Raw genomic sequence first — 16,319 nt, 5'->3', positions numbered from 1 at the left:
GAAGCACGGGAGGAAAATACACTCGCGATTGTGCGAGGATAAATTTATAATACACTCACAATTGTGCGAGGAAATAATTTAAAGTACGCGTGCAAATGTGCACGGAATATAAATACACTTGCGATTGTGCGAGGAAATAAAGTTATACGTGCTTGTATTAAGCACAGGAAGTTACACGTGCATATGTGCATGGAATAAAGTTATATACTCGCAATCCTGCGAGGGGTTTTACTCACACACGTGGCGACAAGGCAAGCGGGGTCTCCATCCCGGGGAGGGGGGGTTCTCGGCGGTAGCATCTTCAGCTCGCACTCCAAGAGACCGGTGACAATGGGCCCAGTCTCGATGAGAGAGTCCCGTTTTATACTGGCTGATCAGACCTGACTGTAGGCATTCTAGAAGCTTCTCTGCACCGCCACACCATGTGTGGGGTGCCCCTGAAGCCTCCAAACATCCCCCACACTGGTCACAGGTGCCCAGCGGCTCACTGGTGCCTCGGCAATCCCTTCTCCTAATGGCCCTGGCCAGGGTGCTCTGGGCCAAACAAAAGAAACTGTTAGCCTCAAGTAGCAGAGAGAGGGAGATGTGCCTACTCCCTCCATACTGAAGGAGGAGGGGGGGAGAGAGGGGGATTTGCATTCTGCCACACAGGGACACAGACAAAGCAGAGACATTTAATGCTTTCTTTGCTTCAGTCTTCAACACTGATGATGGACTTGGGGGGGCCCAATAGGCCTGGGCTAGAGAACCATGGCTGTAAGAACAATAAACTCCCAGTCAATCCGGAACTTGTGCAGGATTTGCTAATCCAGCTAGATCCCTACAAGTCGATGGGGCCTCATGGAATTCATCCAAGAGTACTTAAAGAGCTGGTTGATATATTGAGACCTCTCTCCGTGGTTTTTCAGTGCTCCTGGGAATCCGGATAGGTCCCAGGTGACTGGAAGCTGGTGAACGTTGTCCCAATCTACAAGAATGGCAACAGGGATGACCCTGGCAACTATAGGCCTGCCAGACTCACTTCTGTGCCTGGCAAAATCATGGAGAAGACTATTCTGGGAGTTATTGAAAAACATCTGAATGACAATACAGTCATTGGTCCCAGACAGCATGGGTTCATGAGGGGAAAGTCCTGCTTGACCAACTTAATTACTTTCCACAACAAGGTTACCCACCTAGTTGACCAAGGGAAGCCTGTCAATGTGATCTTTTTGGATTTCACTAAAGCCTTTGATACTGTCTCTCACAGTATCCTCCTGGACAAAATGGCCAGCATACTGCTGAATAAACACATGATGCAGTGGGTGGGAAATTGGCTGACAGGCTGGGCTCAAAGGGTTCTAGTAAATAGGGTTATGTCAGGCCGGCAACCAGTCACTAGCGGGCTTCTGCAGGGATCCATCTTAGGGCCAGTACTCTTCAATGTCTTCATAAATGACTTGGACACAGGACTTGAAGGAATACTAAGTAAGTTTGCCAATGACACAAAATTGGGAGGAGCTGTCGACACTCTTGAGGGCGAGAAGCCCTGCGGAAGGATCTGGACAAACTGGACAACTGGGTAATCACCAACCATATGAAGCTCAACAAGAACAAGTGCCCAATTTTGCACCTGGGTGTCCCTGGCAACCCTGGCTGTACATACAGACTGGGGGATGAGATGCTGGAAAGCAGCTCCGTGCAGAGAGAGATCTGGGGGTTCTGGTTGACGGCAAGTTGAACGTGAGCCAACAGTCTGCCCTTGCAGCCAAGAGGGCCAACCGTGTCCTGGGGTGCATCAAGCACTGTATTGCCAGCTGGTTGAGGGAGGTGATTGTCCCACTCAGCTCTGCACTAATGCAGCCTCACCTGGAGTACTGTGTGCAGTTCTGGGCGTCACAGTATAAAAAGAATATAAAGCTACTGGAGTGTCCAGAAGAGGGCTACAAAGTTGGTGAAGGGTTTGGAGGGGAAGCCCTATGAGGACCAGCTAAAGTCACTTGATTTGTTCAGCCTGGAGAAGAGGAGACTGAGGCGAGACCTCATTGTGGCCTACAGCTTCCTCACAAGGGGAGGAGGAAGGGAAGACTGATCTCTTCTCTCTGGCGATCAACAACAGAACTCAAGGGAATGGCAGTAAGATGTATCAGGGGAGGTTTAGGTTAGACATTAGGAAAAGGTTCTTCACCCAGAGGGTGGTGGAGAACTGGAACAGGCTCCCCAGGGAGGTAGTCACAGCTCCAAGCCTGAAAGTATTCAAGAAGAGACTGGACAATGCCCTCAGACACATGGTGTGAACTGTGGGGTTGTCATATGTAGGGACAGGAGTTGGACTCAACGATCCTTGTGGGTCCCTTCCAACTCAGGACATTCTATGACTTTATGATTCTAATTTTACATTTAATTCACACAATGTCACATCCTAGTAAAGGTGAGGAACATTATGGCATATAGAGAAATTCACAAGTTACTTATTTCCAATTGTATATTCCATCAATTGTAAGAATGGCCTTAAAGTCTTTTTCCCAGTTGCACCAATAACATGGGCCTTTATTTTACTTGATTGTCCTTTACAATTTGCTACTACAGAGTGGGTTGCCCTACTATCTATTAAAAAAATCTATCATATCATTTCCCAGCTTTACTGGAACCAGAGGATCAGCTGGGGAGACTTAATAGATTCCTCCCGTCCCCTTCAATCTAATCCTATTTCTGCCATCACGATGGGCTCTTTAGTGTTCCCCTGAGTTTTCTTAAGATGAGGGCACTCATTTTTCCAGTGCCCTTCCTGTTTGCAATATGCACACTGATTTGGTCCAAGGGGGGTTTGTCCAAAGGATGTTTTATACCAATTCCTTCCCCCTACGCTCCCCCTTTCTCTCCCTCGCAAACTTTCTCTCCCTCTTCTCCTGCTTTCCTGGTTTTCTGACAAGGCAGCAGCAAACAGGCAAGCTTGCAACTTCATTTGGACCTGCTTCTCTTTTATTTCTATCTCATCACACTAATTATATACTTTATAGGTAATCACTATTAGTTGTGACACAGACATACCACTTGTGTCATCTACCTTCTGCAACTTCTTTCTAATGTCTGGCACTGGCTGTCCAATAACTAACTTGTTAAACATTTTCTGATTGCTTTCCTCTTCTGGATTAAAATCAGTCCATTTCTTTGCCACTTCACCCAATCTTTCATAAAATGCCAATGGACTCATATTAAAATCTTGCCTCACTTCCTATAATTTAGACAAATTCTTTGGCTATTGCACTCCATGCTGTATCCCATATAAAATCAAGTGTTGATATGTTCTCAGTCTTTCCAATCCCCTAGATGTAATGGGGAACTATCGTGGTTCTTCCCTACATAGATATTGATCAGGGTCTGTCCCATGACACTGGTTACTCTCTTCCTTTGCTTTTTCTCACATCATCTGTCTTCCTTCACTAGTAAACAGATATTCTACTAGGGCCTGGATATCCCCTCCAGTTAGGGTTATGGGTTAATATAACAGTTTTAATCATCCCCTACAGTCCTTCTGGATTAATTCGATACAGTCAAACTGATTATTTCTAATTTAACAAATCTGAGGTAGTAAAGGGGATATGTACAAGCACTGGCCCTCCTTCAGGCCCAACAGTTTGTCTGAGAGGGGCCTGAAATATTGGATGTTGTCCTCTAGTTCTCCCAAAACAGGGCTAACATTAGGTTGGTGCAAAATAATTGCAGTTTTGAACCATGAATTTTAAATCATTATAACTAGGTTCAAACACATCTTTACTAATCAAAATAGGAAACATTACAATCAACATAGTTTCATCAATGAGAAATAAGTTTGTTTATTCCTGTAGCATAAAAATCTGTGTGTTGGGTTTCGATGAACTCTTGGAAAGCATTTTCTGCATCCTGCTGTTTGTGGAAGTGTTTTCCCTGCAAAAAGTTGTCAAGATGCCTGAAGAAGTGGTAGTCAGTTGGTGAGAGGTCAGATGAAGATGGCGGATGAGGCAAAACTTCGTAGCCACAGCCCAATTCATTCAGCTTTTGAAGTGTTGGTTGTATGACATGCAGTCGGGCATTGTTGTAGGCCCTTTCTGTTGACCAATGCTGGCTGCAAGCATTACAGTTTTCAGTGCATCTCATTGATTTGCTGAGCATACTTCTCAGATGGAATGGTTTTACTGGGATTCAGAAACCTGTAGTGGATCAGACTGGCAGTAGATCACCAAACAGTGACCATGACCTTTTTTTGGTGCAAGTTTGGCTTTGGGAAGTGCTTTGGAGGTTCTTCTCAGTCCAACCACTGAGCTGGTCATCACCGGTTGTCATAGAAAATCCACTTTTCGCCGCGTGTCACAATACAATCGAGAAATGGTTTGTTGTTGTTGCATAGGAGAAGACGACACTTCAAAATGATGATTTTTTTTATTATCGGTCAGTTCATGAGGCACCTACTTCTAGAGCTTTTTCACCTTTCCAATTTGCTTCAAATGCTGAATGACCATAGAATGGTCGACGTTGAATTCTTCAGCAACTTCTCATGTAGTTGTAAGAGGATCAGCTTCAATGACTGCTCTCAATTGGTCATTGTCAATTTCCGATGGCCAGCCACTATGTTCCTCATGTTCAAGGCTCTTGTCTCCTTTGCAAAACTTCTTGAACCACTACTGCACTGTACATTTGTTAGCAGTTCCTGGGCCAAATGTGTTGCTGATTTTGCAGGTTGTCTCTGCTTCTTTACAACCCATTTTGAACTCGAATAAGAAAATTATTTGAACTTGCCTTTTAGTCTAACATAATTTCCATAATCTAAAATAGATATAAAATAAACAGCAAGGAATAAGTCAGTAGTAAAAAAACCTTAAAGCAAGAAAAGTGCATTAAAATTATGTACAACATAACTACATTTCTTTAAGAATGTATTCCAATACCAAGCAGCAAATTTCAACACTGCAAAAACTGCAATTACTTTTGCCTCAACCTAGTAACTTCATTTTCTTCTTCACTAGAAGAACTTGTGTCCACTTGTCAAGGAGTTACTACAAACCAATTGCTCATCCTCCTCAGTTTCTTTTTGACAACCTTTTCCAATTTCACAACCACTACAACAGGAATTTGTCTTTTTCTTTTTCTCATTTATCAAATATATTCCATTTCGATGCTTCGAACCAACTAACCCACATTTCCTTCTAGTGTCACAATCATTTCTAAGAGAGAAAAACAACTCCACATAAGGTACTTCATCCCACTTTTCTAACTTTCTACAAAACAACATTAATTATAATATTGTGTTATATTGCAAAGACCTATTTTCTGGCCATTTTTCTTCATCTTCCAATTTATAAGCAGCCCACCATTGATTACAATATCTTTTCAATTTATCCTTGCTTAGGGGGTCCCCTCCAAATTTTCTCAAATATTTTAAAATACATCCCAAGTGAGAACAAGGGGGTATTTCCTGTGAAGTAGCTGAACCCATATCAGTACTGAAAAGAAATTCTTAACCCCTCTGCTCCAACCCTCAGTTGGTGTCCTGGTTTTGTTAAAAACAAGTTTCTCTTTTAGTGAATTTGCCTGCCAACTAAAGCCTTCATATTAGCTGCATTTTTCTGAAAAGCCAGATACATGTTTTGGTAGACAATGCAATGGTATGCTAGGTCATTGATAAGAATGGATGAGAATGGATGCACATCTCGTGAGAGGGGCAACGAGAAACAGGTGACCAAAAAACTGACCAACTGAACTATTCCATCCAATTCACATCATACTTCATATAAAAGTGGGAGATCACGAGGATCTTGCCCTTTTTCCTTATGGTCGACATTAGGAGAGGACCTTGCTAGTCGTCCCTGTGAACTGAAGCCTAGTGACAGAGTGAATCCAGTTCCAGTTGGCTGCAGAGTCCAATCCAGGACTTCGGGTGCTGGCCCTGCAGTTGCTGAGACTTTCAAGATTGGTTTTGTATATTTTGTATTATTTTCCCTATTCTTATTAGTAGCATTAGTAAAACATCTTTAACTTTTCCAACTCTCTTCTCTCTGTTCTTTTTTTCCCTCCCAGTCACCTGTCCTTAGTGGGAAGGGGGGAGAGGGAGGGGCTGAAGAGGGAAGTGGGAGGAGAGAGGGGTTAACAATATATCTGCCACGGTTTTATTGTCACCCCGCAATCAAAACCTTGACAATTGGCAAAGGGCCTCTCCCTTTGTCATGCATCTACATCTAGATGCATCTTGTGTCAAATGTCGGCTGCTTCCCAATGTAACTTACTAACCCTCCCCTTCTCTTACCTCTTTAAAAATACCTCTATAATGTATTGCACCATTGTGTCGCTTACCGCCCGATGGTTGGAGAGGAGCCAGTGGAGGTCCTGATCAATAGGTCAATGCATGTTGGAGTCCTGCTCGGTCCATGTCTCCTTCTGTCAGAAGCAGTAAGACAGTCCAGGCAAAACCATTACGACTGTCCCACCTGGGTTACCAGAAAATGTTGTCCCAAAAGGTGGGATGTATTAGATGTATTCCTGGGGTGTATTAGAAGGGGGGTGGTTAGTAGGTCCAGAGAGGTTCTCCTTCCCCTCTACTCTGCCCTGGTGAGTCCACATCTGGAATATTGTGTCCAGTTCTGGGCCCCTCAGTTCAAGAATGACAGGGAACTGCTGGAGAGAGTCCAGTGGAGGGCAACAAAGATGATTAAGGGAGTGGAGCATCTCCCTTATGAGGAAAGGCTGAGGGAGCTGGGTCTCTTTAGCTTGGAGGAGACTGAGGGGTGATCTCATTAATGTTTATAAATATGTAAAGGGTGAGTGTCACGAGGATGGAGCCAGGTTCTTCTCTGCAACATCCAGTGCTAGGACAAGGGGTAATGGGTTCAAACTGGAACACAAGAGGTTCCACTTAAATTTGAGAAGAAACTTCTTCTCAGTAAGGGTAACAGAACACTGGAACAGGCTGCCCAGGAGAGTTGTGGAGTCTCCTACTCTGGAGACATTCAAAACCTACCTGGACACCTTCCTGTGTAACCTCAAATAGGTGTTCCTGCTCTGGCAGGGAGATTGGACCAGATGATCTTTCGAGTTCCCTTCCAATCCCTAACATTCTGTGATTCTGTGATTCTGTGATTGTTACCTGGTGTGCAGATACCAATTTATACATGGGGTCAAGGTATTTCCTTTATTTACAGTTCTGCACAGAAAAAGGTGCTAGGCAATCTTTCTCAAAGCTAGCACACTAGAAGTAGGCTGAGCTATGTATTTATACATTTCAACTTTTAACTTTTAACTATTCCTAACATCTTCTGCATATTTATGCCTACTCAGAGTTCATTGGTCTAAACTTTGCTCTCTTTGGTTTAAAGGTACAGTCCACTTTTATTCTTCTATGCATGCTCAGTGAATAGTGGGCTTTTCTGAGTTGGGGGCGTTTTTTGAGTCAGAGGTCAAGATCTTCCCCTGCTACCTTTACTTTTCCCCTAGTTCCTATAGCCTTTGTTTTGATCTTGGTAATTTCCCATCCTTTGGCCACCAAAACTTTGAATTCCTCATTTATCTTCCTTTTTATTCTTCACGGGAGAGTTAAATTTCAACCAAAAGGTTCAACCAAGTGAGCATCTCCACATAATACTAATCCCAAGGTCTAGGCAATCATAGAGCAGCAAAACTGATTCAAATTACTTATTCAACTATACCAAAATTCAAGATCTAAGACATCACACCCATGAGCAAAAAAAGAAATAGCTACCTAGCCGAGAGTGAGAGTGCCCATTCTTCCTCCTCCATCACCATGTGGGCATCCCCTGTATCATACCAGGAAGCATGAAAGCATCAGCAGTCCAGCTGCTGCTGGATCTGCTTCAAATGCTTTTTGGGTAAGCTAATGTTTTATATGCTTCAGCTTGGAGGTTTGGTCTATACCATTTAAATAAGCTAGTGGATCTGACAAAACTGCCAGAAAAAAAGATGATGGCTGCAAGAGACAGCAATTTGCAGATGATAATGGCTGCCTAATGGTCCTTCAGCTCTTCCTGGCCACCTGTCCTGCCTAAGTGGTGCTCTCACCCAGCATATATCAGGCCTTAGCATGAACTGCGTTAGCCAAAATCTAAGCAGGAGTTGAGTGAGCAGTCGCACTCCACCAAATACGTTTGGCATAGACCAAACATCTAGCAAACTCATTGCTTTGGTGAGTGGAGGAGGTACTGTTCCTCCTCTTGCCTCACTGAGGGTGAGGGTAGGGGAAAGTTTTGAGCGCTTAAACTGAAGTCTGGCTTCACAGTTTGTAATTGAGTAACAACTGATGGTACACACTTTCAACACGGCGAGATAAGTGCTAAATATGGATATACAAGCATACTAATAACAAAATAAAATAGAATACAATCCTACAATTATCATAGTATGTAACATAAGATGCAATATGCCAGTTGCAGATGGTGCATTAAAATGTCATGCCAGTGATGACTAGCAGATTGTTCAATTTCTGTTGCAATTCTGATAATTCATTCTTAGGCAGGAGCAATCATTTTGTTCCTGTTGTTCCACAGAACATCACAAAGTGACACCATACATGTACAACTCTGCGATTGTCATACACTGAGTCTAAAACAAGTATCTGAGGATATATTACTGGAACATGGGTCTTATATTACTAAATGCTCAAGGCAGCACCATTCATGGTTTCTCCATTGTTCACATCCAGAAGTATCAATTAGATTGCCTTGGTTATCTATCAGTTTGCTTCCTTGAACTGGTGCCCATATTCTGTTAGCTACAACTATGGGAAACAGGCTATACTGGTAAATCACAAAATCACAGAATGGTTAAGGTTGAAAGGGACCTCTGGAGATCATCTAGTCCAACCCACCTACTAAAGCAGGTACACCAAGAGAAGATGGCACAGGAATGCATCTCTCGTTATTTTATTAAACTGCGTTTATCTCAATCCAAGTTTCTCCCTTCCCTTTTGACTCCCTGGTTGGGGGGGGGGGGTGGGGGGGGTGGGGGTGAGCGAGCAGCTATCATGGTTGTATTGCTAGCTCGAGTTAAAACATGACAGGCTTTTGTGGTGCCCAACATGAGGCTCAAAAACTGCTAAAATTTGGCACTAAAAAGAGGTAAAATTTAGAGATGTTGGTGTTCTTACTGCTGTGATGCAGATTCAATTTTTTTGGCATGGTGCCAACTCATAGGGTTGAGATACAGGTCTGTGTACTTTGGACATCATCTAGTAGTATTAAAGCAGTTTGAATTATATTGGTTTAAAGATGCTGTGACATAAGTTGTATCAGCTGCTCTCTACAATGTGTTCTGCAGAACCTTATTTGTGCTGAGCATATTTCACTATTAGGTTCGTGCATTCTATTACATCTGGAAACTGGATGATGATGATGATGTTTCTGTGTGTTTTGGCACTGTTGTATTTAGAGAAACCACTATTATATCTAGAGAAACCTCCAGTAGAGATTAAAGAGAAATACATCTATGTGTTTTCCAATTGGATGAGCCAATCTATAGAAAAGCTAACTAACTATACCTTTCCTTTTACATTAGGACAGATTACAGATGTTTTTGAGAGTTTTGAATATCCTTGGAGCTTTGACCATACTTTATTGGTATTGTCAGGTCTGCTGAATGTGTGTCAGTTGATGCCAGTGATAAGAGAGATGATGTTTAATAGGAGGATTGCATCTATTCTAACTCCTGAGACTTATGTTCCATCTTCTCAAGCCTCAGCAACAGGCATGGTTATGGTTGCTGTCTGCCCCAAATGGGGGAAGGCAACTAAAACAGCTCCAACTCCTACACAGAGCAAGGCAGTGAAGGCTATAATAGCTACATTACCCACTACCCCACCCCAACTACTGCTTCTCCAGCCTCAAAGATTGACAAGGCAGCTCCAGCTCCTACACAGAGCGAAGCCGCCAAGGCCGTTACCTCCCTGACCGCAGACACTGTTGCTTCTCCAGCCTCATAGACCGACAACGCAGCTATTGCACCCCCCAACACTGTGCACTGCTACTGCTACTGCTGTAACCACAACAGCCACTGTAATTATGCCAATGTTGGTGACAGTCATTTAGACTCTGGAAATACATCAAGAGATTGTGAGCCCATATCGGCATCAGTTGCCAGTTGTAAGAAAGTCACAAGAAAGACTACTCATGCTACAGATGATGGCAAAGGGCCAACACCAACCCAAGGGTCAGTGTCATCAGCACAAGGAGGAGAGGAAATGACTCAATCCTTTTCTCCAAGTGAGCTGAGAGATATGTGAAAAGATTTTAGTCATCATGAAGGAGAGAATGTTGTAACCTGGTTGCTCTGATGCTGGGATAACGGAGCTGAGAGTATGGAACTAGAAGGTGGGGAATCCAGGCAGTTGGGATCTCTGTCAAGGGATTCCACCCTTGATAGGGCAATTTCAAGAGAGAACATCTCCACCACCCTCTGGATCCGACTCCTGACAGCTATGAAAGATTGTATATGTAAACCAGGGAAATGGAATACTATGGAGAGAAGTATCCAGTTCCTGAGAGAAATAGCTGTGCGGGAGATCATCTATTTTGAGCCAAACAGCCAAGAGGGGACAGACCCAGACAGAATCAATCGTACACGACCTTTGTGGCGCAGGTTTGTATGAAGCGCACCACCTGCATATGCTAAAGTCATTCACAGCAATGATCTGGTCAGCTGGAGGCAGACAAAGCATTTCTGATGTGATTAAGCAGCTTTGGGACTTTGAGGACAGCCTTGCTGGCTCTCTACAGGCTTGTGTCTCGACCATGGAGAATCTGTGTGAAAAATCTGATGACCAGTTTGAAAAGCTGTTGCAGGAAATCAAAGAACTCAGAGAAGACAGGTTCCATTCACCACTTGCACATTTCAGCTATTAGGAGAAGGCATTTCCAATCTCAAGAGAGAGGACAGAGGCAGCCCAAAAAAGAGGTTCACTGAGGTTCTTCCTCTGTGAGCAGGGAGAAAACATGAGAAGGTGGCATAGAAGGCCTACCTCAGAACTTCAGGAATGAGTACATCAGTTAAAAGGAAAAATGCAAGGGCGAAAAATCATGGACTCCACACAATCCAATATGAATTCAAGAGAAGCCATTTATTACAGAGACAAACCTCCTTATATATGCCGTTATTTCCTGATCACGCGTCCACACTCCAAGCATGCATTAGCTGATTGGATATTGTCCATGTTCACGGGCTGTCCACGCGCCCGAGTCTCACTGCTAATAGGTCTGTTGATTTACACCACGTTGGGGCCTTGTTATTTCAGAGTTGCTTCTCTCCCATGGCAGGTCCTGTTCACAGCCTTGAAATTCCTGGCTGGTTCAGTAACAAATCTCCATCTAACAGCAACCCCTCCACAACTCAGCCTCAAGAAAATCCCTCAAATCTCCCACAGAAAAACTCCTAGGAATATGGCTGATCCAATTTACAAAAGGAGCAGAAGAGATTCTGATCCTCTTGAAGGAACCTCTAATTTGTACACAGAGACTGTGCATAACACACATTAGAGGGGTCCTGCGTCCAGCCAGGCCGAGGAAAGGAACAACAGAGTTTATTGGACTGTGCAGATACAATGGCCTGGTACAACACGCCTCAAGGAGTACAAACCTTTGGTGGACACTGGTGCTCAGTGCACGATAATCCCCTCAAACTATAAAGGAACACAATCCATCAGTATTTCTGGAGTGACTGGGGGATCCCAGGAACTGACTGTTGTAGAGGCTGAAATGAGCCTAACTGGAAAAAACTGGCAAAAGCATCCCATTGTGACTGTCTCACATGCTCCATGCATCCTTGGAATAGACTGCCTCAGGAGAGGGTATTTTAAGGACCCAAAAGGGTATCAGTATGCATTTGGCATAGCAGCCATAGACACTGAGAATATGAAACAGCTGTCGACTTTGCCTGGTCTCTCAGAGGACCTTTCTGTTGTAGGACTGCTGATGGTTGACGACCAACAGGTGCCAATTGCTACCATGACGGTGCATCACCGGCAATATCGCACAAATAGAGACTCTTTGATTCCTATCCAGAAGCTGATCCGTCAACTGGAAAGCCAGGGTGTGATCAGTAAGACTCGCTCACCTTTTAATAGCCCAATTTGGCCAGTGCGTAAGTCTAGTGACAAGTGGAGACTAACTGTAGACTATCGTGGCCTGAATGAAGTTATGCTCAAGTGGAAGAGAAGAGTATATAGATCATGGAAGGAGGGGCTGACCACTTGGGGAGAATATAAGGCTGTTGTCAGAGGGTGTAGGGAGGCAACTAGGAAAACTAAGGCCTCCTTAGAATTAAACCTTGTGAGAGGGGTCAAGGACAACGGGAAGAGCTTTTTCAAATACGTGGCAGATAAAACTAACACCAGAACCAATGTAGGTAAACTGATGAATGAGGTGGGTGCCCTGGTGACAGAAGATACAGAGAAGGCACAGTTACTGAATGCCTTCTTTGTCTCTGTCTACTCTGCCAGAGGCTGTCCTGAGGAGCCCCGTACTGCTGAGGCCCCAGAGGAAGTCAGGACAATGGAGGAGTTTGCCTCGTTTGATGAGGACTGGGTTAGGGAGCAGTTATGCAATCTGGACATCCATAAATCCATGGGTCCGGATGGGATGCATCCGTGGGTGCTGAGGGAGCTGGCTGAGGTCATTGCTGGACCGCTCTCCATCATCTTTGCTAGGTCTTGGGTAACAGGAGAGGTGCCTGAGGACTGCAGGAAAGCAGATGTCACTCCAGTGTTCAAAAAGGGCAAGAAGGAGGACCTGGGTAACTATAGACCAGTCAACCTCACCTCCATCCCTGGGAAACTGATGGAACTACTTATCCTTGGTATCATCTCAAAGCATATCAGAGATAATAGGGTCATTAGGGGCAGTCAACATGGCTTCAGCAAAGGGAAGTTGTGCTTGACCAACCTCATTGACTTTTATGAGGACCTAACAAGATGGATGGATGATGGCAGAGAGGTGGACGTGGTCTACCTTGACTGGAATAAGGCATTTGACACAGTCTCCCACAGTATCCTCACAGCTAAATTGAGGGAGTGCAGTCTGGATGATCGGGTAGTGAGGTGGACTGTGAAGTGGCTGAAGGGAAGAAGCCAGAGAGTCATGGTCAATGGGGTGGAGTCTAGTTGGAGGCCTGTATCTAGTGAAGTGCCTCAGGGGTCAGTACTGGGGCCTGTATTATTCAATATATTCATCAACGATTTGGAGGAGGGAATAGAGTGTACTATCAGCAAGTTTGCTGATGACACCAAGCTGGGAGGAGTCACTGACACACCAGAAGGCCGCACCGCCATCCAGCGAGACCTGGACAGGCTGGAGAGTTGGGCAGGGAAAAATTTAATGAAATATAACAAGAGCAAGTCTTGCATCTGGGTAGGAACAACCCAACTACATTCCATGTAGTTACCAATGATTTAACTTCTTTATCTCCATTGCTGAATTTATCCCATAATTTCTGCCCTATATCGTCCCAAAGTTCAAGTTTAAGTTTTGAGTCACTAAAGCTCATAACAGTCTTTTCAGATTTTAGTTGCTTCAGTGTAGTAATCATCAGTTTCCAGGAGGTTACAAGGCCGAGAATATCTTTTTCACTGCGACTAATTGCCTTCCACAACACAGTTCCCACTTTTTCCCAAATCTCTGTTTGAAAAGCTCCTAACTGATCAGCAGGAAACCCATTGCCTCTGCACCAGATTAATAGTCTTTTGAGGTTACTCTCCTCATACTTCACCCCTCTCTTAGAATATGCGAGAGGAGCCGCAGTATTTCTTCTTCTTCTTTAAAAATATTCTGCCCCATCTCCTCTCGCCCCCAGCTGTTCACCTCTTTGGGTGTCTGTTGCAATGATATCAGATCCTTTATCCCTCCTCTGTTGCTTCTGTAGCGATCAATCAGGAGTCACGCTGCCTGCAGACTGCGTCCCGGTCACAGTCCGGCCGCGCCGTTCCAGCTGGGGCTCTCTCCCCGCAGTGGTCATCCCCCTTCCGTAAATTCTCCTTATGGATCATGTTGGGGTCACCACTTGCGAGGGCGAAAAATCATGGACTCCACACAATCCAATATGAATTCAAGCGAAGCCATTTATTACAGAAACAAGCCTCCTTATATATGCAGTTATTTCCTGATCACGCGTCCACACTCCAAGCATGCATTAGTTGATTGGATATTGTCCATATTCACGAGCTGTCCATGCGCCCAAGTCACTGCTAATAGGTCTGTTGATTTACATCTTCTTGAGGCCCTGTTATTGTAGAACTGCCTCACTCCCACAGCAGGTCTTGTTTTCAGCTTTCGAGCTGACCTTGAAATTCCTTTGAGCCTGGTTAGTTCAGAAATAATTCTCCATCTAATAGAAACCCATCCACACAACAACCTCAAGAAAATCCCTCACATCTCTCACAGGTAATTGCTCCATAATACCATACACCATACTAACAGTATTCAGTAAGTACCTTTCAGGTCAATGAAGAATGAACTTCAACAAAACTGAAGAAAGCCCAGCAATCATGAAACCAGAGCTGTCTTCAACAACTGGCATCCAGCCACCTCCTCAGGGTTGACACCTTTGACCTGCAAACCACAGGCATGAACTACATCAGATACACAAGCTATGAGTTCCAGATGTAGCATGCCACAATGCAACACTCCAACATGGCACTCCATCTTTCTTGCCCCAGGAGACCATCTTGACAGACAGAATACAAAGTCACAGACTAAGTGGACTTAATGAACATTTTAGAGGGATGAGATGATGCTGTGGACTAAGGGAATAATATCTATGTGCACATATATATATAAAGTTGTAGTAATTAACTGAAATGTATTGGTAAGTCTAAGACCTGAGCATGACAGAAAAGGTATAGAATAAGGGGTGGAATATACTGAATCTCTCGCTGCCAGGAGTGTGACAGTCTGGGGCACTCTCGGTTCTCTCTGGACCACACGATTTGGTGCTATTGTGTTTAGGGAGTGAGCTGCTGTCCGGGACAGGGGGAGGTTTTGGCGCAGACTGTGGTCGGGAGGAGGCGAGCTGCAGCCACATGGTGAGAGATTGTGTTGTGTATCCATCGCTTTGTGTGTTCTTTCACTATTGTCATTGTTATTGTTGTGGGTTTTGTTTTGCTTTGTTTTGTTTTGTTTTCTCTGTTCCGTTAAACTGTCCTCATCCCATCCCACAAGTTTTGCCTTTTGTTTCCTGATTCTCCTCCTCATCCTACCAGGGCAGGGAAGGGGTGAGTAAGTGGCACATGGTTTTAGTTGCTGGCTGGGGGTGGAACTGGGGCTAAACTGCGACACTGCAAATTTTGTTTACCTGGACTTTAATAAAGCTTTTAACACTTTCCCACAGCATTCTCCTGGAGAAACTGTCTGGTCATGGCTTGGATGGGCATATTCTTCTCTGGATAAAAATCTGGTTGGATGGCTGGGCCCAATGAGTTGTGGTAAATGGAGTTAAATCCAGTTGGTGGCCAGTCACAAGTGGTAATCCCCAGGGCTCAATATTGGGGCCAGTTCTGTTTAATATCTTTATCAGTGATCTGGATGAGGGGATTGAGTGCACTCTAAGTAAGTTTGCAGACGCCACCAAGTTGGGTGGTGTCACATACATACCTTGACTCAGATTCGCTGATCCCCTTGGTTGGAATATACTCAATACCTGAAGTCCATAAACAAAGGCTTTTATTTTGTGGCTCAGCTCACATGGCAAATAATTTGCTAATAGAAAGATTTACAATGCTTGTGGGGTTTATACTTTACATGACTTATTACTTATTAAAAATAAAAGCAAAAGAATAAAGAGAGAGGGAGAAAAAGAGATATCACCACTCTCAGATCCCACAATGTGTATGATGGGTGAAATAGTCCTCTGGTTCTCAGATTCCACTATGAGAATGATGGGCAAAGTAGTCCTCCAGTGGTGGGTGCGCTGCCAGTGCTTGTATATGTCAAGTTCTTGCTTCCGGATTGCTTGCTTACATAATCCTTGATCTTCTGCACAGATGCCACTGTGGGTGTTGGTCGCAAAAAGTGGAAGGGTCAGTACTGTTGAGGGTGCACTTGGTCTCTTCATCCAGGTCACTGATGAACAAGTGGAACAGGACTGGACCCATTGCTATCATGGAGACGTGGTGGGACAGCTCACATGACTGGAATGTTGTCATGAAGGGCTATGTACTTTTCAGGAAAGACAGGCCAGCAAGGCGAGGTGGAGGAGTTGCACTTTATGTGAGAGAGCAACTTGAATGTCTTGAACTCTGCCTGAGGGGGGTTGACGAGTGAGTTGAATCCCTATGGGTAAAAATTAAGGGACAAGCTAATAAGGGTGATACTGTT

Source organism: Patagioenas fasciata, chromosome W, assembly GCF_037038585.1.
Source record: "Patagioenas fasciata isolate bPatFas1 chromosome W, bPatFas1.hap1, whole genome shotgun sequence".
In the NCBI taxonomy this organism is placed as follows: domain Eukaryota; kingdom Metazoa; phylum Chordata; class Aves; order Columbiformes; family Columbidae; genus Patagioenas; species Patagioenas fasciata.
The sequence above is the reverse complement of the archived record's forward strand: the minus strand, read 5'-3'. Positions refer to the sequence as shown.